A 25,924-nucleotide genomic window follows, 5' to 3' on the forward strand; every position below is an offset into this window, starting at 1 on the left:
ACCGGCTTCCCCCGGGGCACTCGAGCCCCCAGCGCCTGTCCCCGCGCGGCCTCCCCACGTGACGCCGTAACTGTCCCCGAGCTCCCCTCGAAACTCCCGCGCTGGGATAGCTCCGGGGCTCAAGACGCGCCCTCAGCGCCTGCAAACCCGGGGAGGGAGGCCCATCCCCACCCCGGACGGCGACCCTTCCGCCGTGCTCAACGTGTGCACGTTTGGCAAAGAAATGAAAGTTCGCAGTGAAAAATAAAATGTGAGGTTTTCTAGGGAGTACAAAGAAAGATGTACCGGAGGCAATTTTGTATATTTGGAAAAACCTGATCGCAAAGTATTTTCCTGGCTGTATCTATGAGAAAGCCTGTGTCCTTGGCCCGTCCCTACGTTTCTGTTGTGCATTTCCTAAAATGTAAAACCTGGATGGTTGCATATGCAGTGCATAAAGGGGTGCCGAACAAAGACGAATGGAAGACGATCTATGGCAGAGGGCTGGAGAAGACGCTACTTGGAACATTATTTTAATTGAAACTTGGAGGGAGAGTAATAACGTTTTAGAACTAAGTCAAAGTGATGTCATCACATCAAACAACCGGGGAGCCTTTGACTGGCACCAGCCCAAATAACTGTGAGCAAAGAGAAACATGCATTTCAAGTTAATGGCATACAAATACACTCTCAAACAACAACAAAGCCTGTTTAATAGCATTAATGTTATTGCGTTGGGGTGAAATATTTTCTGTAAATGTCACCAAAAAGTGAAAACAAAAAAGATTTTTTAAAAAATTCTGTGTTCAGTACTTATCTTGTGTCCCCACATACGTCTAAGTACAAATGTTTCATTTCCTCTTCACAATAATTCAATTAGGTAAGTTTTATTTTCCTCACTTTACACGTGAAGAAACAGGCAGGTTGCTTAATTCTAAAGCTCCGACGCTCTTAATAACATAAAAAGACTCAGCTGTCATATCTCCATCACAAAATAATGATTGCTAACATTCCTGCATTTATTCTCTGCCAACAAATACTTGTATGTTTAAAATGATTTCGCACTACACACACGTTCATAGCAGCACTATTGTCAATAGCCGAAGGGTAGGCACCACCTATAAGGTCTACTAATGAATAAACTATAGCATACGTGCACTGCTGCTGCTGCTAAGTCGCTTCAGTCGCGACCCCATAGATGGCAGCCCACCAGGCTCCTCTGTCTCTGGGATTCTCCAGGCAAGAACACTGGAGCGGGTTGCCATTTCCTTCTCCAGCATATGTGCACAATGGAATATTACTCAGCTATATGAAAAAAATCAAGTACTGCTACAAGGTGGGTAAACATCCAAAACATTATGCTAAATGAAAGAAACCAGACAAGAAAGGTCACCTTACACAATCACATTTACATGAAGTATTCCCATAAGTAAATCCATATAGACAGAACTGAAGCAGGTAGTTACCAGGGGTTGAGGGAACAGGGAATAGAAAGCAACTGCTTAATGGATACAGGTTTCCTTTTGGGGTGATGAAAATGTTTTGGATTTGGACAGAGGCAACAGTTGTCCAATATTGTGAAAGTACTAAGTAAACACTGAATAGTTTGCTGTAAAATGGTTAATGAGTTTATCGGATAAAAAATGTAAATGATAGTCTAGAGTTTACAGCTTTGTTATCTGCTTTTTATAGTATACTTTCAGAGCCTCTTTCTATGGCAGTGTAATTGAACATCATTATTTTTCATGGCTGCAGATTATTTTTTCGTGATAATTACCATAATTACATCACTAATTGCCTAGTATTAGACATCTTTGTCTACTGTATACCACACTGAGATTAATATCCTGTGTCCATATTTGCAGATTTACGATTTTTCCATAAAGAACTAGAAGCAATATATCTTCACTTATAAAATAAGGATATATGAAGATTTTTGATATGTATTTCCAAACTACCTTTCTCTGTTTTCCCCACATCATAAACACTGTAGAGAGTGCTCATTTTCCTGCTTGCATCCGTGATAGTTTGATATCAAAATAATGTCTCATTTTGGTTTTAAATTTTATTGCTTGTGGGATCTTAGTTCCCCAACCAGGGATTGTTGAACCTGGGCCCTTGGCAGTGACAGTGAGAAGTCCTAACCATTGGACTCCAGGGAATTTCTAAATTTTATTTCTTTGATTAAAAGTTATGAGTTGTAAGCACCAATTAAGTGCTATTCCAAAGAGCTGAGAGACTTTAAGATGTATATTCTTTAAAGTGAGCAAGAAACATGAATAGGCTTAGCATTCACTCAGACCTTGAGTCAGTCATTAAGTTTGAGAACATATATTTATCTAAATGAGTACTGTTTTCTTGACAAACATTTTAAAATGTATCTTCCATACTAGGCAATATATATAAAGGCATTAAGAATATAGAAATAATAAAAGTTTCTATATGATAAGGACTCAGTCTTGAGAAAAACATTATACAAGAATTAAATATGATAAATATGCAAGCAGAAACATCAGGAGCTGCCCTGGAAAATAGTGATCTGGGTCTAATTTTAGAGTTTTTTGCCTTGGCTGAAAATATTTTTCTAATTGCTTTTTTGGTATTGACTTCAGAATTTATGACAAATTCTTGTGCACAGTTTCTGTAGTAGTGAATGTTCATCCCTTTGAGATGGGTTTGATTTTTTAAACTAATAATATGTTTTCTGAAGCCAAGTCTGGTGAATGAATCAGGTGTTGATTATGCTCTTGGGATTTTAATTATGTAATTGGGGTTTTTTGTCCCAAGTGGTACATAATTCAATGTTATCAAGTTATTAAACCAATATTATTAACTGGCTACATGGAATTGATCCCACTCCTTGAACAATATTACTGTGTCCTATAGAGTGGTGACTTTAAAACTTTTTTGACTCAAACCAGTGGGAAACGTATACCACAGAGGGAAATATAGCCCATACTGGGAAATACAGGGCTTCCCTCATAACTCAAAGAATCACCTGCAATGCAGGAGACCCCAGTTCGATTCCTGGATCAGGAAGATCCGCTAGAGAAGGGATAGGCTACCCACTCCAGTATTCTTGGGCTTCCCTTGTGGCTCAGCTGGTAAGGAATCCGCCTGCAATGCGGGAGACCTGGGTTCAATCCCTGCGTTGGGAACAGCCCCTGGATAAGGGAAAGGCTACCCACTCCAGTATTCTGGCCTACAGAATTCCATGGACTGTAAAGTCCACGGGGTTGCAAAGAGCTGGACACAACTGAGCAGCTTTCACTTTCATTGGGAAACATATTTTACATTACAAACCAGTAAACACACATACATACAACTGAAACAGATTTCACAGAACAATATACCCTTCCATGGAGCAGCATACTCTAGTATTTTTTTATTGTATTCTATTCCACTTTTAAAAATTTCTGGGGAGGAGGGTGACACGCGAAATTGATTTCATGTGCCACTAATGAGTTCTAATTCATTGTTAAATAGTGGTCCAGGTTTCAAATCAACTATCTTCCTTCATTACTTTGGCTCAACTGTTTTCTAGGAATTCAGGGAAATAATAGAATCTGTCGATCTTAAATTATTTAACTGAATTGATTGTTACTGCCACATAAAAGAAATAGATGGAAATTACAAAGACTTGGAAATGCTGCTATACTTCCCAAGAGTTCCTCTCATTCCAGGTTTTAGCCTGACTCTTTAAATAGCAGCTTCTGTGATAAACTCAAGGAACACTCTAATCTGATCCTGCAGTAAAGTACAATTATCAAGCTGCAACATATTTACCAATACCCACAGGTATTTACCAATGCCCACAGGTAATTATCATGAGCTATATAATTACCTTGTTCTTAACACAGGAGCTACGTGCTCACTTTTGCCTTTATTTTAAAAATAATTGGTGGCTATTTTTAAAGCACTGCAATTGAGCAAAATGTTGGAAAGGTTGAATAAGTTTCAGTTAATAATGATAACAATACAGCCCCTGGCATCCAAACAAAATCTTAGGCTTATATGACAATGTGATGAAAACAAATATGCGAAAACGCCTTGTAAACTGTAGGAATGATTCACTTTTAGTGACCGTTTATGTATTCAGTGATATATATTGAGGGCCTACAATGTACCAGATACTCTCTACAGCACAGCAGATTTGATTGACTTTTATTTAAAAAAAAAAAGGCCTTTTCCCTGGGGAAAGTCATTAAAATTCAGAATTTGTAAATTCAGCATGAAAAATACTATGAATATGATACTCTTAACAACATAGACAGATGACTGATTTTGATGTAGGGGAAAGTATCTTGAGGGGTTTTGAAGAACAGGTAGCAGTCTTCTCGATGATATGGGGCAAATACTGAATCAGGGAATAGAGGGAGGCCAGAAAGCATCAAGGGGACCGGCATGCCCATGGAACAGTAAGTCTGGTACCAATAAAAGGTGTGCTACTTTGGGGAGTGTAGCAGGAAATATTTGAGAAAGGTAACAGATGTCATTCCATTTTAAGAAGTTGATTTCATTTTAAGTCACCGCTTAAGTATGGCATGAAAGGCAATCCCATAGAGAAAAGGAATATCAGAGGCTCCTGGGCAGAGACATTACATGATCAGATCAGACTTAGCTTTTTCAAAAACAATTCTGACAACAATGGAGAGGCATCATGTCAGGGAGATCAACTGGAAGCCTTCTGAGACAGAGTGAAAGCATTCAAAGGACTTATATGGAGAAGAATAATAAAAATAACAAGTGGATTAAGCTTTCACATAGGTCTTAAGTGTATAGAGTATTACCTAAGCTTTCTTTTTTTTCTTTGTAAACTCTATAATCAACTCATGACATAGCACATACTTATTAACCAATGAGGAATGGAAGGCAGAGAGGGCAACCTGTCTAAAGTCACACAGTAGGCAGGGGCCCCAGGATTCCAATGCAGATCCATCTACTTGGAGCCCAGGTATGTAACTGTAGCTGGAGGAGGGACTGCACTTACAAGGTTTTTCTGAGAGAAACACAGTGGAATAAAGTAGAAGCAGAATCCAGCAGTGGACAGAGTAGGATCTGGAGTTAAGATATCTGAATTCATTTCTCTGTAACTGGAGTGAGTTATTTAAAGCACGAGAAAGGGGAAAAAAAAAAAAAGTGGAAGTGTTAGTCACTAAGTTGTGTCTGATTCTTTGCTACCCCAGGGACTGTCATCCACCAGCCTCCTCTGTCCGTGGGATTTTTCAGGCAAGAATGCTGGAGTGGGTTGCATTCCCTTCTCCAGGGGATCTTCCCGACCCATGGATTGAACCCAGGTCTTCTGCATTGCAGGAGGATTCTTTACGATCTGAGACACCAAGGAAGCCCCCGTAGAGCATGAGTAAATATTTCAAATATGCCAAGTCAGATTCTTCATCCCTGAAACAGAGATAATGAGAGCCCCCATAAGGCTATTATTAAGGGCCATTATGATGATTAGATGAGGTAAGATATATAAAGGGCTTACGGTGCTTAGCTCAAGGTCTGTATAAAAAGGCATTCATAATAATAAAAATAATTATTAATTAAAAAATCTTGATGTCTCATTGAATGTCATCAAAGAGAAAGAAGTTAAGGATAGCATGATTTCTAATATGAGATATTAGATGGGGGCGGGGGGCAATGCTGCAGCTGAAAGAGGGAAGAGTTTAGGAAGTAAAGATGAACTCGATTGAGATACCTGAGCTTCAAATACTGCAGGACATATAGATAAAAATACCCAGTCGACAGACTAGAACTTGTAACAGACCTAGGTAGTTTAAAAATAAGGTTGGGTGAGATTACTGAGGCTGAGTGTGTATATTGAAAGGGAAGTCCAAGAAAGAGGACAATATTTAAAGGCCACAAGGAAAATAAGTGGAAGGTATTGTACTTGGTAGTCCTGTTAGACTCTGCTTATACTATTTATGTGTCCAGCCCAAAAAAAGAAAGCCAGGTGAAAGTGAAAAAGGTATCAGGCAAAAACAGTTGGATTGCACTAGGTAGAGCTCCCTGTATTCCTGTCTCTAGTTACTTTAGGCCACTCTCTAGCTCCTGATTCATTCTCTAGCACCAGCTCTCATTTACAGCTTCTGCATATCCTCTTCTTGGCTCCTGTGTCTTCACAAGATTGACCTTGTTTTTTGACTTCTTTCTTGGCTCACAAGCTGAACCTGCTCACCACTCACTGTCTTCTGCTATTGACCTTACGTTCCATGACACACCAGCCATAAAAGAAACCCCGTGTAAGAAAGGAAAAAAATATTGAAAATGAACTAGAAAGAAAGGCTTCAGAGAAGCCAAGAAATCAAAACGTTTCAAAATGGAGAATGGTCAACATGTCAGTACAGCAGAAAGGACAAAGAGAATTAGGACTGTAAAGGAGGTAACTGGATTTGGCATTTGGGAAGCTCCTGGTGTCTCTAAATGAGAGCAACTTCAAGAAACTGGTAAAGACCAGAGACAAGTCTATGAAAAAGAATTGGTGAGATAAACTTTATACCCTCTACTTTTCCCCATGAAGCAGAAAGGAGATCACCTTCTGACAGTGAGGAGATTTTGGTGGAAAGTTGGTGATTTATATGTATTTAATTCTTAAAACCACCATTTAGAGTGGGTATTGTTATCCCCGTGTCATACATTAGGCAACTGACCTAGTGAATGTAAGTCATACAGCTGATGTGAGACAAATTTAGAACCCAACCCAGGTCTATATCCTAATTCTATGGCTTTTCTTACTGCATTTAGATTTAGAGTAGCCTCTGAATGGAATGTGAAAGTGTTGCGATAGTAATAACAGTGGTAGCATTATAAATACTATTACTCATATATAAGTACATAATAGTGGTAATAATTAGCAATATAAATCAGATGATGGTAGTGCAAATGATACCACAGAAATTAATGTTTTTACTCCAAATTAAACTGCAAGTAATAGCCTCATGTCTAACTTTATGACATAAAACACAGTACCTTAGTTTAGTTGCTAAGTCATGTCCAACTCTGCAACTCCATGGACTGTAGCCTGCTAGGTTCCTCTGTCCATGGGATTTCCCAGAAGACTGGAGTGTGTTGCCATTTCCTTCTCTAGGGAAATCTTTCTGACCCAGGGATCAAATCCACATGCTGGCTTGGCAGGTGGATTTTTTACCATTGAGCCACCCTAAATGTCAAACACAATTTAACACCAGTTAAATGATGTTAGTTAGTACAAGTTACTTTTCTTGGTTTTAATATAGCCCAAACATAGCATTTATGAACTTTCTTTCTGTTTTGTCTAAACTCTTTAAAATATTTACAAACTTGCTATAATTTAGGTTTATTTTTATTTCTAAAGTTACAAAAGATATTTTGAAAATTGTTAGTATGTAAACTACAAACATTTCCCTTGAACCTTGAATTGTATTGAATAATACAAAAAGAATTGTACTCTTTGCCATTGAAGCTGACTCTCTTGTCACCCTGCTTACTGAATTATGGAAGCCTAAGGAAGTAGTATACTTTTAATCAATATGTAATTTTTAAAAAATGGTTGCTATAAAATTATAGAAAAAGCCATGGAACAGGGAGCATGATATTTGATAGATAATAAAGTATAACCCAGCTATCTGGCATGGAAATAAATCTTTTAAAATTATTATTAGGTTTTTGTGTAGAATGGAGGAACTTACCATTTATGTGACATTTAAAAAATCATTTTGTTGAAAGTCTTATTAAAGTGCACATATTAAGGAGTATATATTTACTTCATAAAACAGATGATACTCAACATGAATTATCCTTTTTGTGATGATTTCGATAATAGCATGATTGCCCTCTAGGCATATTGAGGCTTATAGGATGATTTCCTCCTAAATTAAATGGTTCCATAAAGCTAGTCTTTTTAGTTTTTATGTCTGCTTTTCATAGATTTTTTTTTTTTTTTGTCTCCTTCCTTGTCAACGCACATTTCTCCTGGAGGCCTGTACACTCCTGGACTCATTCATGCCTATGGTGACATTAACCAGCTCACCAAACCCATGTACAGGTAAACAAAGATAAATTTGCACCTGCCCATGCTTATTATCCACAAAGTTCCTTTGTAGGCTCTCGATCTATTTTCCATGTGTCCTCCTGGCCTTGGCTTCTTTTCTTCCTGCTCCTGCTAGTTAGACTTGAGTGTGGAGGTATGCCACTCAGATCTCCCTTCAGTTAGTGTAAGACCAGCTAGCCACTGTACCTCCAGCTCTGCAGCAGTCACGCTGAGGCCACTCTCCTCCCCAGGAAGCTCCCTGCCAATGACTAAACAGTAGAGGTATTGTAGCCAGGCACTTTCTGACTCTTTCTGGGCAGTCTTTTTCCAGGCCCCTCAATCACCTGGCCGAGACTTTCCCAGGGCTATACAGTGGCAACCCGGGGCTCTTCCTACCCAATCTTCTCTCCTTCTCTCTCCTTACACAGGTATCTGAACTGCTTTGTAATTTAAAGTGTCCAGACTTTACTCTGGACACTTACCAGTCCTACCTACTCTTGTTCCCCTTCCCTTTATACTTTGCAGATGTTTCTTCCCCCATATATCTTTTGCACATCTAATTTTGGCTTTGTGTCTATGTAGGAAGCCTAATTAACACAGTCAATAAAAAGTGGCCCAAGAAAGCAGGCAGTAAAATTAGGTTTGAGGACTGTTTACTCATATTTGGCCGGCAAGTAGGACAACATCCTGAGTGCAATGTGGGGAATAGATAGTCCTTGGCAAAAGGTGGTCCCCCCAGTTGCTAAAGATTTCACGGATGATGACCTGGGAATGTGTCCTGGGAGAGGGAAAGAGGCTTCTAGTTTGAAGATGTAGGCATTTCAAGATATGAGGAGAACAATGCCTATAAGTGTAGTGGTGGTGACTGCTTATTTCAAATTTCTTTTGATGCCCTAAGGAGTGATCATGAGAAGCTGAGAAGTAATGATGCAGGAACAGGCACAGTGTGAGAGACTGAGAGCCTGTTTGACTTGGAACATTTTCTTGGAAAATGGGATTTAACACCATTATAAGGACTCTCTCCCACCCAGGAGATGGAGCACACTCACTTTAGGGAAGTCTGGATCTTGGAAGCTCAGAAAAAGTGCTGGGCATGCTGATGTGGAAATGCCTGCATTGCCATGGCAGATGGTAGAGGAAGGAATAAAGAGGCTGTGGGAAGGGGTGAGCTGTAATGGATTTGTAGCAGGGGACCAGAGCATCAGAAAATTGTGTTTCCACAGCAGGGCCCAGAGAACACATCATTCTCCAAGGCCATCGGGAAGGCACCAGAATCATTAAAAGTCTAGTGGTGGCTCTCTTTGCAGGCCAGGGACGAGGCTATCACAAACATCAGCTTGTTAATAGCAATGAGGATGATTGCACTCCAAAATAAGCCACATAAGCAAGCAAATACAAACCAGGAACAACCATTACTATAACTACCAGCTACATTGGACTAACTGGTGGGCTTCTCTGGTGGTTCAGGGGTAAAGAATTTGCCTGCCAATGCAGGAGACACAGGTTTAACCCCCAGGTCAGGAAGATCCCCTGGAGGAGGAAATGGCAACCCAACTCCAGTATTCTTGCCTGGGAAATCCCATGGACAGAGGAGCCTGGCAGGCTGCAGACCATGTGATAGCAAAGAGTCACACTTGACTGAGTGACTAAACAACAAGGGAGCCTGACTCACAGGAAGTTATGAAAATGGCTAATAGTTTGGTGTGCCTAGGGGCAAAATAGAAGGGTAACCAATGAGAGCACAATTTAACATCTATAATTAGAAATAGGCAATAGCAGAGAAATAGGAGGATAAGGGTAGTTGCCCCAATAAAAATTCATGATTCATTGCTCAATTCTTGGACCTGAGACAGTTTTGAGACCCAGTATTCAGTGACTGAGAGATGGTTGTCTCAAGGAGGAAGAAGACTACAAGACCATGACAAGTATTAACTAAAGTGATATCCCCAGTCCTGCTCTAAAGGGACCTACGGCCATATATTTAGATGATCACACACTTGAAAAAGGAAAAGCACACACATTGAGGACTTTGGACATATTTTCAAAGCTGGTCTTGATACTTGAAAACCTAAAGTGTCCTCAGGATCCCCTGTTGGAGAAGGGACCCAGTAACATAAGCAGGCTGGCTGAAGTCCAGTTTATGGTGGATCTGCTAGGTCCATAAACTCAGTCAATAATTTCACCCACCTTAGGGAAAATTAGGATTAACATTCCTGGCAGGCTGACTCACTTAAGTCCTTGACAAGCAGAGTAAGAACCATCATATTAGGGAAGACCAAAAGGAGGCCTCTGAAACTATTACTTTCCCAGCTCAAGATACTGAATCAAAAGTAATATCGCATCCCAGAAACAAAGGCAGAGATTAGTACCACTGTGATGGTGAGCTTTATGTATCAGCTTGGCTGGGCTGTAGTGCCTGGATACTTGGTCAAACATTATTCTGGATATTTCTGTGAGGATATTTTTGGATGAGACTTTGATTTAAATCAGTAAGCGTAAGTAAAATAGGTCGCCCTCCATAATATGGGCTTTGTCCAATCAGTTGAGAAGTGATAGGACAAAAAGCTGATCTCTCCTGGGCAGGAGGGAATTATGCCGGTAGATGGACTTTGGACTTCACCTGCAACGCCCGCTCTTCCTGGTTTGTCAGCTGACCGTGTTTGGACTAGAGATGCAACTCACCTCTGAGCCTTCAGACTGCTGGTCTCCTCCGTCAGAGTTTGGATTTCCAAGTCTCCACAGTCACATGAGACAAAGAAATCTCTTTAAATGTTTTCTAAAAATTAATTTAACCCTGTATTTATGAAATATATGTATTAAGAATAAGTCTATGTTTGTATGCATCTCTTCATCTGTGGCTATTCTCTTGGTTTTGGTATTAGTTTTAGAAGATGTTGGAGGTCTTCATAGAACCAGTCAACTTCAGCTTCTTTGGCATCAGTGGTTGGGGCATAAACTTGGATTATTACCATGTTGAACGGTTTGCCTTGGAAACAAACCAAGATCATTCTGTTGTTTTCGAGGCTGCACCCAGAAACTGCATTTCGAACTCTTTTACCGACTGTGAGGGCTACTCCATTTCTTCTAAGGGATTCTTGGCTCAGCAGTAGATATAACGTGCTGGGCTTAGTTGTGCAGTCGTGTCCAACTCCTTGCAACCTCATGGTCTGTAGCCCACCAGGCTCCTCTATCCATGGGGATTTTCCAGGCAAGAATACTGGAGTGGGTTGCCATGCCCTCCTCCAGGGAATCTTCCCAACCCAGGAATTGAACCCAGGTTTCCCACACTGCAGGCAGATTCTTCACCATCATCTGATTTTAATTCACCCATGCCTGTCCATTTTAGTTCACTGATTCCTAAGAGGTTGGTGTTCAATCTTGTCTTCTCCCACTTGACCACATGCAATTTACTGTGATTTATGAACCTAACATTCATGAACTGAACCTGGAATGCAATATTGTTCTTTATAGCATCAGGTTTTACTTTCACCACCAGACACATCCACAACTGAGCGTCATTTTCACTTTGGCTCAGCCACTGCATTTTTTCTGGAGCTATTAGTAACTGCCCTCTGCTCTAGCCCAGTAGCAAACTGGACACCTCTCAACCTGGAGGCTCATCTCCAAGTGTCTTATCTTTTTGCCTTTTCGTACTGTTCATAGAGTTCTCCTGGCAGGAATACTGGAGCAGGCAAATACTATTGCCATTTCCTCTTCTAGTGGACCATGTTTTATCAGAACTCTTCTCTATGACCTGTCCACCTTAGGTGGTTCTTCAAGGCTTAGCTCATAGCTTTGCTGAGTTATGCAAGCCCCTTCACTACGACATCATAGGGGACTGGAATGCAAAAGTAGGAATTCAAGAGATAACTGGAATAACAGGCAAGTTTCGACTTGGAGTACAAAATGAAGCAGAGCAAAGGCTAACAGAGTCTTGTCAAGAGAATATGCTAGTCACAGCAAACACCTTTTCCAACAACACAAGAGACAACTCCACACATGGACATCACCAGATGGTCAGTACTGAAATTAGATTGACCATGTTCTTTGCAGCTGAAGATGGAGAAACTCTATACAGTCAGCAAAACAAGACCTGGAACTGACCATGCTCAGATCAAGAGTTCCTTATTGCCAAATTCAGGCTTAAATTGAAGAAAGTAGGAAAAACCACTAGACCCTCTAGGTATGACCTAAATCCTATCCCTTATGATTATACAGAGGAGGTGATGAATAGGTTCAAAGGATTAGATCTGGTCGACAGAGTGTCTGAGGAAGTATGGACAGATGCTGGTAACATGTATTGTATAGGAGGTAGTGACTGAAACCAAGCCAAAGAAAAAGAAATGCAAGAAGGCAAAGTAGTTGTCTGAGGAGGCTTTACAAATAGTTGAGGAAAGGAGAGAAGTGAAAGGCAGGGGAGAAAGGGAAAGATATATCCATCTGAATGTAGAGTTCCAGAGAATAGCAAGGAGAGATAAGAAGGCCTTCTTTTTTTTTTTTTTTTTTTAAGAAGGCCTTCTTAAATAAACAATGCAAAGAAATAGAGGAAAACAATAGAATGTGAAAGATTAGAGATCTCAAATTTGAGATATCAAAGGAAGATTCCATGCTTTAGGAAGTAATACTACAAACAAAGCTTGTGGAAGTGATGGAATTCCAGCTAAACTATTTAAAATCCTAAAAGATAGTGCTCATAAAGTGCTTTACTCAATACGTCAGCAAATTTGGAATACTCAGCAGTGGCCACAGGACTGGAAAAAGTCAGTTTTCATTCCAATCCCAAAGAAGGACAATGCCTAAGAATGTTCATACTACCATACAATTGTGCTCATTTCACATGCTATCAAAGTAATGCTCAAAATCCTTCAAGCTAGGTTTCAGCACTACATGAACTGAGAACTTCCAGATGTACAAGCTGGGTTTTGAAGAGGTTGAGGAACCAGAGATCAAATTGCCAACATTTGTTGGATCATGGAGAAAGCAAGGGAGTTCCAGAAAAACATCTACTTCTGCTTCATTGACTATGCTAAAGCCTTTGACTGCGTAGATCACAACAAACTGTGGAAAATTCTTAAAGAGAAGGGAGTACCAGACGACCTTACCTGTCTCCTGAGGAACCTATATGTGTGTCAAGAAGCAACAGTTAGAACTAGACATGGAACAACTGACTGGTTCCGAATTAGAAAAGTGGTACATCAAGGCTGTATATTGTTGCCTTTCTTATTTATAATAATTTATATGTAGAGTACATCATGTGAAATGCAGAGCTGAATGAATCACAGATGGAATCAAGATTGTCAGGAGAAATATCAACAACTTCAGATATGTGGAGGATACCACTCTAGTGGTAGAAAGTAAAGAGGAACTAAAGAGCCTCTTGGTGAAGGTGAAAGAGGAGAGTGAAAAAGGTGGCTTAAAACTCAGCATTCAAAAAACTAGTATCATGGCATCTGGTCCCATCATTTCCTGGCAAATAGAAGGGAAAAAGTGGAAGCAGTGACTGATTTTACTTTCTTGGGCTCCAAAATCACTGCAGTGACTGCAGTCATGAAATGAAAAGATGCTTGCTCCTCAGAAGAAAAGCTATGACAAACCTAAACAGCATATTAAAAAGCAGAGACATCGCTTTGCCTACAAATGTCTGTATAAAACTACTGATTTTTCCAGTAGTCATGTATAGATGTAAGAGTTTGACCATAAGGAAGGCTAAATACAAAGAATGAATGCTTTCAAATTGTGGTGCTGGAGATGACTCTTGAGAGTCCCTTGGACAGCTAGGAGATCAAACCAGTCAATCCTAAAGGAAATCAACCATTAATATTCATTGGAACTGTTACTAAAGGACATTGCTGAAGCTGAAGCTCTAATACTTTGGCCACCTGATGCAAAGAGGCTACTCACTGGAAAAGACCCTGATGCTGGGGAAGGTTGAGGGCAGGAGAAGTGGGTGACAGAGTATGAGATGGTTGGATGGCGTCACTGACTCAATGGATATGAGTTTGAGCAAACTCCAGGAGATAGTGAAGGACAGGGAAGCCTGGCATGCTACAATCCATGGAGTCACAACAAATCTCTTGAACAACAATCTCTCTGAACAACAACAAATCTCTTGGTTCTGTTACTCTGGAGAACACTGACTAATAATACAGTCACCATTAAAGGTTTAAAGAAGGAGCATCAGATAAACATTAGAAGCTGGAAGAGGCAAGAAAGGCTTCTTGCCTGTGGGGTTCACACCTTGATTTTAGAGTTTTAACCTCCAAAAGTGTGAGAGAATAAATTTTGTTGTTTTAAGCCATCCAAGTTTGTAGTAATTTGTTATGGTAGTCTTAGGAAAATAATATGAAATTGGTAGGGAATTTCATGTTTATTTTACTACAGAAGGGAAAGTTAACTGATGGGAACAGTACTAAGGGACCTCCAAGAATAGTTTAAGAATTTACCATCTTATTACCCCTTCTCCTTCATTTTACCCAATTATTTTTGGCCATCCAACGGGTGTTTATCAGGACCTTCTCATTTGCTTGCCAATTTGGCTTCCTAGGTTTTCTCTGGTGGCTCAGATGGTAAGGAGTTTTCCTGCAATGCAGGAGTCCTGGGTTCCATCTCTGGGTCGGGAAGATCCCCTGGAGGAGGGCATGACAACCCACTCTAGTATTCTTGCCTAGAGAATTCCATGGACAGAGGAGCCTGGCGGGTTACAGTCCATAGGGTCGCTCAGACAGGACTGAGCGACTTTCATTTTCACTTTGGCTTCCTAGATACTCTTCTACTGCAACTCAAGAAAATAATTTAAATGACTATCTCACAGATACCACATCTGAAAAAAGATCTGATTTTGACCTAATAAAAAGCTTGACAGAAAAAAAAAAGAGGATAAGGATGCATAGTGTTTGTCCGTATTCTATCTCCATTTAATTCACCAGTCTGACACGTACAGAAACCACATGGATTCTGGACAATGACTACAGATTTCCGCAAGCTTAACCAAGTAGTAGCTCCATTGCAGTGGCATTGCTAGACTTGGTGGTAAAGCAGATTGTGAAGGCCTCAACTCTGTCATAAGCAGTCGTTGATCTGATGATTGCATTCTTTTCTATACTAATCAGAAAAGAGGATCAGAAATAGTTCACTTTATCATGAAATGGACAACAGGATTCACTTACAGTTTTGCTCCAGGGCTATGTTAACTCTTCATACTCTGTCACAACATAGATCAAAGGATCTATATCATCACATTGATCCAAAGCATTATTGGTCTGATGTTGATCTGGTAGGACAAGCAAAAGTTGGTTTGTGTGCTGGAGGCCTTGGTAAGGTATGTGAGCGTCAGAAAGTGGGAGATAAAAACTCATGTAGCCTCAGGGGCCTGCAATTTCAGGGAAGTTTTTGAGTTCCTTGACTAGGGGCCAGCCATGACATCGCCTCTGAAGTAAGAGACAAATGCTGTGTCTTCTATCTCCTGGAAGCACAAATCCAAAAACATTTCTTTGGGGTTCTAGAGGCAATCTGATCTACACCTAATACTTGAACTGTATTAACTATATTCTAGCCAGTAGATGTTGTGACATGGAAGGCTGCCAGTTTTGAGGAGAAACTGGAGTGTAAAAGAGACTTGCAGCAAGTGTAGTCTGTAGCTCAAACATTCCTACCCCAGGAATTTGAGAGATGAGAAAGTCTGCAGTGGAGACATGTGAACGAACATATGACAATGGACATGAAGTATAAAGATTTTTGTATTACATGTTAACACTCACCAGAGAGCATCTACCTCGAAAAAGGCACTGAAGAACCAATTAGTTATAATTACTCAACTATTCAGAAAGAGAAAAATAAATAACATATAATTATTATTTATATGTGGAATCTAGAAAAATCATACATATGAACTTATTTGCAAAGCAGAAATAGAGACACAGATGTAGAGAACAAACTCATGGATACCAAGGAGGGGAGAGAGGTGGGATGAGTTGGGAGATGTGGATTGACACATATACACTATTACATATAAAATAGATAACTAATGAGAACCTACTTTATAGCACAGGGAACTCTACTTAATGCTCTGTGGTGAAAAAGAGGAGCTATATGTATACATACAACTGGTTCACTTTCCTGTAAAGCAGAAACTAACACAACATTGTAAAGCAACTATTGTCCCATAAAAAATTTTTTAAAAGGGCTTGACTAGTTAACGTTAGCCAGCTTTCATTATTGGCCCTTCCAGAATTGACACAAAGGGCACATGAATGAAATTGCTATGGCATCAAAGCAGTTGTGTCTATGTAGGGGCCCACACAGCATAAACATCTACTTACTAAGGTCAGTCTAACTTACTGCTAATCCAATCTGCCCGCAGCAGAGAACAACACTGTGGAGGCCACTGACTCCAACACTGGGACCTACTATGGCACTAGTCCTCAAGGAGACCAATAGCCACTTGGTATCAGTGAGATGAGCTCTTTTGTCCTGGGAGTGCCAGAAGTTCATCTTCACAGCAATAGATACTTATTCTAGATGCCTCAGTTAGCACCACTGTCCAAGAGTGTATACAGTGCTTGATTCATGGGCATGAATTTCGACATTGCAGAACATCTGACCAGGGAACCCATTTCACAGTGAAGGAGCTGCAAGAGTGAGCCGTTGACCGTAGAATCCAGTGATTCCTCACCATCATGAAGTAGCCAACTTGATAGAATGTCAGAACAGCTAATTAAAGCACACTGAAACTCCATCAGAGAAAATACTCTTCAAGAATAGGTGGCATCATTCAGGATGCAGTATATACAATAATCCAGAGGCCGCTATGTGTCACTGGGTCTCCATCTGAAAGAATATGCAGGCAGCCAAGGGTGGAAGCAGTTGCAGTCCACTTACATTACTCTCTCTAACACTGGAAGACTTTCTGCTTCCTATCCCTACAACTCTGAGCTCAGAGGGGATGAGGTTCCCTTCCCTCAAGTAGCATACTCTTGCGGAGGTTCCATTTAATTACAAGCTATGGCGGCTTCCCAAGCATTTGGACTCCTTGTATCCAGTAACCAGCAGGCAAGAAGAGAAGTCATCATCCTCGCCAGGGTAGTAAACTCAGAACACATGAGGGAAGTAGGCTGCATTTCAATAAGGTAATCCATTTGGAGGCCTCTTGGTAAATCCCATGACCAATTAAAACCATGAATGGGCATGTGTAGCCATGTTGGCCTGAGAAGATATGATTCCCACAGAATCAGGTCCCTCAGGAATGAAGGTTTGGGTTATACCATCAGAAAAGTGAAAGTGAAAGTTGCTCAGTTGTGTCCAACTCTTTGGGATCGCATAGACTATACAGTTCATGGAATTCTCCAGGCCAGAATACTGGAGTGAGTAGCCTTTCCCTTCTCCAGGGGATCTTCCCAACCCAGGGATTGAAACCAGGTCTCGTGCATTGCAGGTGGATTCTTTACCAGCTGAGCTATGAGGGAGGCCCTATACCATCAGAAAAGCCACCAGCAGCAACAGAGGTGAGTTGAGGGTGAGAGGGATTCAGAGGGGACAGTGGAGGGTGGAGACAGTGAATACTAGTTACAGCTGAAGCCGGCTATAGCATCTTGGTGTGTAGTTTATCCCCCTAGCTTCCTTCTTGAAAGTTTCTTTGTTGAAAGAGAGAAGGGTAACTGTGAGGCACAAGGGGTAGACTGGAACAGGCAGACATGTCTGCCATCAGATCTCCCTTCCAAACAACCTGCTGTGGAGGGTGTGGTTGGCTGGCCATCTCCAGCTTCTACATTCTGCAAATCAGCACAGCATTCATGCTGAAGCCAGGCTGCCCCCACGGCTGCCCCCAGATAATGCTTGAACATAGTGGCACTACCAGGGCTGGGCCATTTCTCCCCAGCACAGGATGTCCCAATGGGCAGCCTTGGTGAGGGCACTTGCCATCAGCCATGCTGCACTGCAGTCTGGGGCTCTTCTATAAGAGCTTCCTTCCTTTCCTCTTCCCTTTCACCCAGAGCCCACCCTAACTACTCCTTCTCCCTGCCTCCTTCACAAGCATGTCTGTCTGTCTCTACGTTTCCTTCCCATCTCATCCTATTTTGGGGTCTTGCTTCTTGGAGGATCCAAACTGAGACAAATTGTTGTTTCAGTTTTGATATATTTAGAGCTCCCTACAAAGTTTGATATATGTTCATCCTTCTGTTTCATTCTTCTGCCATCTTGTTTAATCCACCTCGGCTTTATTCCTTTAGTCTCCAGCCTTTGGCACATTTCCTTGCTCTGTTTGTCAATCTATACTGGAATCTGGCATTCAAGCACATTTAAGACCATATCTAATTAGCTCAATGCTGACAACTGTCTTATCACTGATTAGTAATGGATTACAGTCCTTGGACAATTACTGCTTTTGAAGCCAAGCTAACAAGTGCTTCACATTGTCAGTGCATAAATTATCTGGTCTCATTGAACAGACAGCTTTAAAAAAACATATTAAACTTCCCTTCACAGATTCTACACTTCCACCTCCACTCTGAGCCAATTGAGGTGGGGGTTTTCAAATTAATATGCCCCATACCTTCCCAAACACATTGCTGGATCTAAATATCTAGTTTTCTAAGCCTGAATTTTTAACAGAATCATTAGCATTTGAGCTACCCACTCAAAGAAGTGTTTCTACAACTTTCTGTTTTCAGCTAATTTTATATCCCTCCATTTTGCTGTATTCCAGTGCTCTTGCCAGCTCTTCCATTTCTTTTTTGGTTGTAATATTCCATTACCCCTTCTGCTTTTGCACTCAATTGTCCATTTACGGGCAGCAGTTTGCTTTTCTTTATCCAGTAAGAGAAATTCAACCTTTGAAGTTGTATGATTCTAGAATAGTTTTCACATGAGCACAGATCTTTTTTCCTAATATACTTTTCAGCTGGTGAACTCATTTCTTACACAGAAAAAGATTCCAAGATAAGGCATGACAAAGAAAACCCCAGTAAAGTAGGTTAGTGCTAATTCCATACATACGGTTGGTGAGTGTCCCAGGTGCTCAAAATTATAGAAACCTACATCTTTGATGCAAATACATTCTTAATGCAACTGTAACTATTCCACTTCCAGAGTATCCATTCACAAACCTCACCTAAGGTTCCACTAAACTGAGTCTAACACAGCACAAGCATACCTATATCTACTTCATAATGACCACTTTAGAGAACCATATGCCTGAAGGAGTTTTAGGAAGTCAGCTGTGCTGTGTTCTCTTGCCTTCAGGCAGAACTGTACATAAATACCCAGACAGGAAAAATCTTCCCAAGAAAGAGTCAGCAACCTTACTCTAGAATTTAACAATGACAACAGCCAGGAATTTCAATTCCTTCTTTGAATATACAAGTCCCTCTGTTATAGCTTATCTCTGTTTTTTTATTGTAAGTCTGATATAGAGGTTAAAAATACTTTAGTTTTTTAATACAGCAACTCATTGGAAAAGACTTTGATGCTGGGAAAGATTGAGGGCAGGAGGAGAAGGAGAAGACAGAGGATGAGATGGTTGGATGGCATCACGGACTCAACGGACATGAGTTTGAGCAAACTCTGGGAAATGGGGAAGGACAGGAAAATCTGGTGTGCTGCAAAGCCTGGGGTCGCAAAGAGTCTGACATGACTTAGTGACTGAACAACAACAATATTAAAAAATATATTCTCCAAGTTGCACCTGGTTATTTTCATGTTAATGACCATTTTCTATGTTAATTAAAACATGACTTATTCATTCATTCATTCATTCAATAAATATTTTTAAAATCTCATACTATCGTTTTAGCAGATATTTTATTTTTAAAAAATATTTACTTATTTATTTGACTGCACCAGGTCTTAATTGTAGCATGTGGGATCTTCAGTCTTCATTGCAGCATACAGGATTTCTTAGTTGCAGCATGTGGGAACTATTTCCCTGATCAGGGCTCAAACCGGGGCCCCCTGCATTATGAGTGCAGAGTCTTAGCCACTGGACCACCAGGGAAGTCCCTTAGCAGATATTTTAAATCACTCCTACCTTTAGAAAACTATCATGGACTCATGGCTCCTTTGATAGACTCAACACCTTTCAATTATTGTGATCATTTTTTATGCCAAACCTATCACCTTTTGCCTGGTGACTAATCTCTCTGTCCGTACTATTGTTAACATTTATTCAGGCATTAACAACAACAAAAAAACCCTTCAGTTTTTGTCAACAACAAGATATATTTGGCTCTTATTGGTCTTTCCTACTCTGAAATCTGCTATCAGATACCTTCCAAGGGACCCTATTTCCCTTATCTAAAAATTTTGTAAGGAGAAAAACTATGGTTAGAGTAAATGATTAATATTATATTTTTTTCTCCTTGACTACTGAAAGTAGTTTGCACTAAGACCTACAGGATAAATAGGGAGTTAGCCAGATGAAATAGAATGAAAGTGTGTTTTAGAAGGCTGTAGGTGAGGATGAGATCTAAAAAGGCAAGACAACAATTAAACAAGAAGTAAAAATAATATGTACGGTTGGCCCCTCTTATCCAAGGGTGGTATGTTCCAAGACCCTCCAGAGTGTGCTGAAACTGCAGATGGTACTAAACCCTATATATACTGGGTTTTTTTTTTCTTATAAATACATACCTATGATAAAGTTTAATTTCTAAATTAGGCACAGTAAGAGATTAGTGACAATAATAAAATAGAACAATTTTAACAATATATGCTAGTAAAAGTTATGTGAATATTATCTCTCTCTCAGAATATCTTATTGTACTAATACAAATCTAATGCCTTTTCCATCTGAACTGAGCACTTATCAGGCACTGTAGCCACAACTTTTGCAGTTTGAGGTATAACAGCAAAACTAGCATGAATTTTTTTCCTTCTTCACAATTTCACAGATAAAAGATCTGCTCTTGCCATAGATCTCAGCAATCTCAGCATACACATTTTTTTCTTTTCTCATTAAATTGAGAACTTTCACCTTTTCACTTGGAGGAAGAACTTTATGGCTACCCTTTAGTACATCTGAACAGCCAGCCATACCACTCTTGTGCTTTGGGGCCAGGATTAAGTGAAATAAATGTTACTTGAACATAATCCCCGAGATTCTACAGAAGTTGATCTGATAACTGAGATGGCTACTAAAGGACTCATAGGCAGGATCAGCTAGACAATGGGATAATTCCCACCCTGGGTGGGATGGAGTGGGTCGGCTAGAAATCTCATCCATACTATGCAGAAGGCACACAATTTAATGTAAATAGATGGATTATTTATTTCTGAAATCTTCCATTCAATATTTTCAGACTGTGGTAATGGAGACTGTGGATAATGGGGACTACAGCTGATAATGTCAGAGGATGTGAAAGTATGATGGAAGCAAAGCAAAGCAACCTCTGACCTGGAAACTGGTAAATGTTGATAAAAGAAGGCTGTCTGAGCAAGTGACTACGGGCTTAGGTAGAAACCTCCGTAATGCTTACCAAAATCTTTCCAGTACTGCTTTCCTAACCCAAGCATAGGAACGGCTCTGCTTCTTGGATCCCCTTTAAATAATGTAGAGCATATCGCTAGTGGAAACTAATGAAGTGTGAGCAAGGGGACCAATAACATTCTAGATAGTAAAACCTCCACTGCCTGGAGCCTTGACCGAGCATGTCTTTGTAAAACAGAGCATGTCTTTGCTTTGCAACAGGCATAGTGTGAATAACAAATAATCTTGCATATATTGAGTCACTGAAATTTGGAGGTGAGTTGGTTGCTGTAGCAAACCTAGTCTGTTAATGTATCTTCCTTACTCCCCTTGGGAAACTTGACACTTCTTGGGTTGGTACCAGCTGGAGGACAATAAGGCATCAACGTATCAGTTTGCAACCCAAGCTGATTCATTAAAGCCATCAGGAAAGTTTTTCTGTCTCCTAATCCAAGCTTCCTTCTCAATATATGCAAGATTATTTGTTATTCACACTATGCCTGTTGCAAAGCAAAGACATGCTCTGTTTTACAAAGTGAAGTGATGCTGCCAGGCAGAATAGTAGATTAAAAATACTCTGTGGTGACTTAAATGGGTGGGATGAGGGAGTAGGAGGGAGGACCAAGAGGGAGGGAATACACACACACATATGTGGCTGATTCACTTTGTTGCACACCAGAAACTAACACAACATTTTAAGGCAAATATACCCCAATTTAGGAAAAAAAGACCTAGTCTGTTTTGGCTTCCCTGGTGGCACTATTGGTAAAGAACCTGCCTGACAATGCAGGAGATGTAAGAGACACCAGTTCAATTCCTGGGTCAGGAAGATCCCCTAGAGGAGGGCATAGCAACCCACTTCAGTATTCTTGTCTAGAGAATCCCATGGACAGAGGAGTCTGGCAGGCTATGGTCCCTGGGGTTCGCAAAGAATTGGACAAGACTGAAGTGACTTAGCACAAGTCTGTTTATACTAGTTATGATCAAATCTGTGGGAGATATAACAGGTCTTCAATCACTAGACAGTTTTGGAGATAGCTCCTCCCTAACTATAGTTTATTTCACTTGCATATGGTTCTTTTCACTATACTCTCATTAATTAATATGAAGGGGGGTGGTGAAGGGATACAAGGCCTGCAACAGAGGCAACTGGGAGTGGTTCCTATGCAACTGAGCCTGAACTGAATCTCCTGCTCTGAGTTTATCTCAATTATGTGATTGTAAAAACATAAACAATTCACTCTATCTTATATCTTTCCTTATTGTCTCAACACATTCTTTTAAACCCACTAAATTAATGTTACACTTCTCCTAATATAACATGCACATAATATGTGGAAAAGTTCCAAGTGTATTTAACAACATAATTACAGCTTTCAAAATTATTTGTTGAAATTCCATCAATAGAGGAACGGATAATTAAAATGTAGTACATATATATAATGGAATATTAGGCATAAAAAAATGAAAGAATGCCATTTGCAGCAATGCGGATGGACCTAGAGAGTGCCATGCAGAGTGAAATAAGTCAGACAGAGGGGAAGAAATAGTGTATGACATCCCTTATATGCAGAATCTAAAAAGAAAGGATACAAATGAATTTATTTATGAAACAGAAATAAACTCACAGACTTAGAGAATGAGCTTACAGTTGCCAGGGATTAGAATGGAGGGAGGAGATAGAGAGTTTGGGATCAACATGCTATACTTAAAATGGATAACCAACAAGGTCCTCCTGTATAGCACAGGGGACTCTATTCAATGTTATGTGGCACCCTGGATGGGAGGGAAGTTTGGGACAGAATGGTATATGACTGGCTGAGTCCCTTTGCTGTCCACCTGAAACTATTGCAACGTTGTAAATCAGCTATCCTTCAAAACAAAGTAAAAAATTTTAAATAAATCATATGTTAAAGTGTTTCAGATAACTGTGTTTAATATTACCTTCTCCCCATTATGAGGTAAATTCCATGGGGACAAGGGACTCCATTTTGTGCTTTGCTCCTATCCCTAGAACTTAGAAAATGTCTTGGTGCAGGACAGGGATGCAATACAGATTTTTTGGACAAATAATTCCCTCTACAAGGATTACTTGTAGTTGCAATGAAAATAATAGGTTGGAATTCAGTGAGACCAGAACCAGAGAGTCTAGATGGAGACCACGGAAGATCTTCACGTGAGAGATGAAGATGATTCAGACCAACGTAGTCACAGGGGCAATGGAGAGAAGTGAACAGATGTGAGATATATTTAGAATGCAGAGCAGAAAGGATTTGGTGATTGACTGACTGTTAGAAGATTTGCAGGGGCAAAAATCAAGAGTTCTGCTTCAGGCACCAAAATCAGAGAGGAAACCGTGCAAAAGAGTGGTTTAGGAAGCCAAGGTGGATGATAATAAGTCCAGCTGGCATGGATTCCTATGACCTATTATTCAAGTGCCAATGCAACTGTGTCTATCAATTCTGTAATCAGGAAAGTAGTCTGTGCCTGAAAAACAGGTTTAGGAAAAAGCAAAGCCTTGGACATTTCCAGCCATATAAATCTATGTGAATAGTGTGTGAGAAGAGGGCCTAAAACCTAAAAGATAAAACCCTAAGATTATCCCTAAAACCCTAAAGATTATCCGCAGTTAAGATTTTAAGAATCAGAGTTTGTTGATTGAATTAGTTTGACTTGGTAGGGATAAAGAAGGCTGAGCGCAGAAGAATTGATGCTTTTGAACTGTGGTGTTGAAGAAGATTCTTAAGAGTCCCTTGGACAGCAAAGAGACCAAACCAGTCAATCTTAAAGGAAATCAATCCTGAAAATTGATTTGAAGGACTGATGCTGAAGCTGAAGCTCCAATACTTTGGCTACCTGATGAGAAGAGCCGACTCATTAGAAAAGATCCTGATGCTGGGAAAGCATCCTCCTGAAGGCAGAAGGAGAAGGGATAACAGAGGATGAGACGGTTGGATGGCATCACCAGCTCAATGGACATGAGTTTGAACAAGCTCCAGGAGATGGTGAAGAACAGGGAAGCCTGGTGTGCTGCAGTCCATGGGGTCACAAAGAGTCAGACACAACTGAGCTACTGAACAACAGCAAACGGTATACTCAGAAAATAGCTTTATTCTTCTTCTATCAGTGCCTTCAAACCATTTCACCTTGGACAATATCTTGAGCACATTCCATTCCTTTTTTTTTTTTTTAACTTCTCAGTACTCAAATAGTCTTATTTTCGTTTACAAAAATGTCCAGGCCAAGTTAAATGAAAACTTCCAGGGAGTTTCCCAGTGACCTAGTATATAGGATTCTGGCTTTCGCTGCCAGGGCCTGAGTTCAGTTCCTCGACAGGGACCTGAGATCCCGCAGGCTGTGTGGCATGGCCAAAAAACTTAAATAGGGTCTTCCTTGGTGTTCCAGTGGTTAGAAATCTGCCTTCCAATGCAGGGTACACTGGTTTGATTCCTGGTCTGGGAGGGTCCCACATGCTGTGGAGCATCTAAGCCCATGTACCACTACTCAGCCCGTGCTCTAGAGCCTGTGAACTGCAACTACTGAGCCTGCGAGCCACAACTACTGAAGCCCATGTGCCTAGAATCTGTGCTCCACAAGAGAAGCCACCTCAGTGAGAAGTCTGGGCACTGTGACGAGAGTAGCCCATTTCGCCACAACTAGAGAAAGTTTGTGTGCAGCAACAAAGACCCACCATAGCCAAAAATCAATCAATCAATCTGGTTTTTAAATTAAAAGTGAAAGTAAATTAAAATTTTCATCTAAAAAATTCCATCCAATTAGGAGTTTGGGATTAAAATATACATACTACTGTATATAAAACAACCAACAAGAACCTATTGTATAGCATAGGGAACTCTACCTACTATCTTGCAAAAACGTATAAAGGAAAGGAATATAAAAAATGTATATATATATTCATATATATATATATATGTGAATCACTTTGCTGAACACCTGAACCTAACACAACATGGCAAATCAACTATACTTCAATATAAAATTTCAGCCTCCAAATCCCCCCTTCCCCCAAACAAAAGCTTACATCTAGTCCAAGATTTCTTCCTCCTCTAGCTCCAGGATGACACAGTTTCCTAGTCATGGAGTAGAGACAAAGTGTGATCTGTTCTTCCACTCTTTTTGTACCATATTTCCTCCATCCCCTCTTCACTTCTTAGTGCCTGCCAGGTTAATGTAGGAAAGTGGGATAAAAGAAGATATAACAAAAGTATTTCCTTTGTAGTTGCCTGTCAAATACCCTCTCCCTTGACAGATGTTAAAATGGTTTTCCTCCTGTGAGGACTTTGTGAAGTCCTCTAAAGACACTTATCCCTCATTTTCCCCCAAACACCTGGAAATCTCTAAAGTGTACTCTTCCTTGACTCAGAAAATCCACTGTCCAACAGATCCCTCAGAATTCCCCTTAACCTCCATCTTGCTGGTTAACCAAGTTCCACACAGCCCACTTCCTGAATTGT

The sequence above is a fragment of the Cervus canadensis genome, chromosome 2 (assembly GCF_019320065.1).
Source record: "Cervus canadensis isolate Bull #8, Minnesota chromosome 2, ASM1932006v1, whole genome shotgun sequence".
In the NCBI taxonomy this organism is placed as follows: domain Eukaryota; kingdom Metazoa; phylum Chordata; class Mammalia; order Artiodactyla; family Cervidae; genus Cervus; species Cervus canadensis.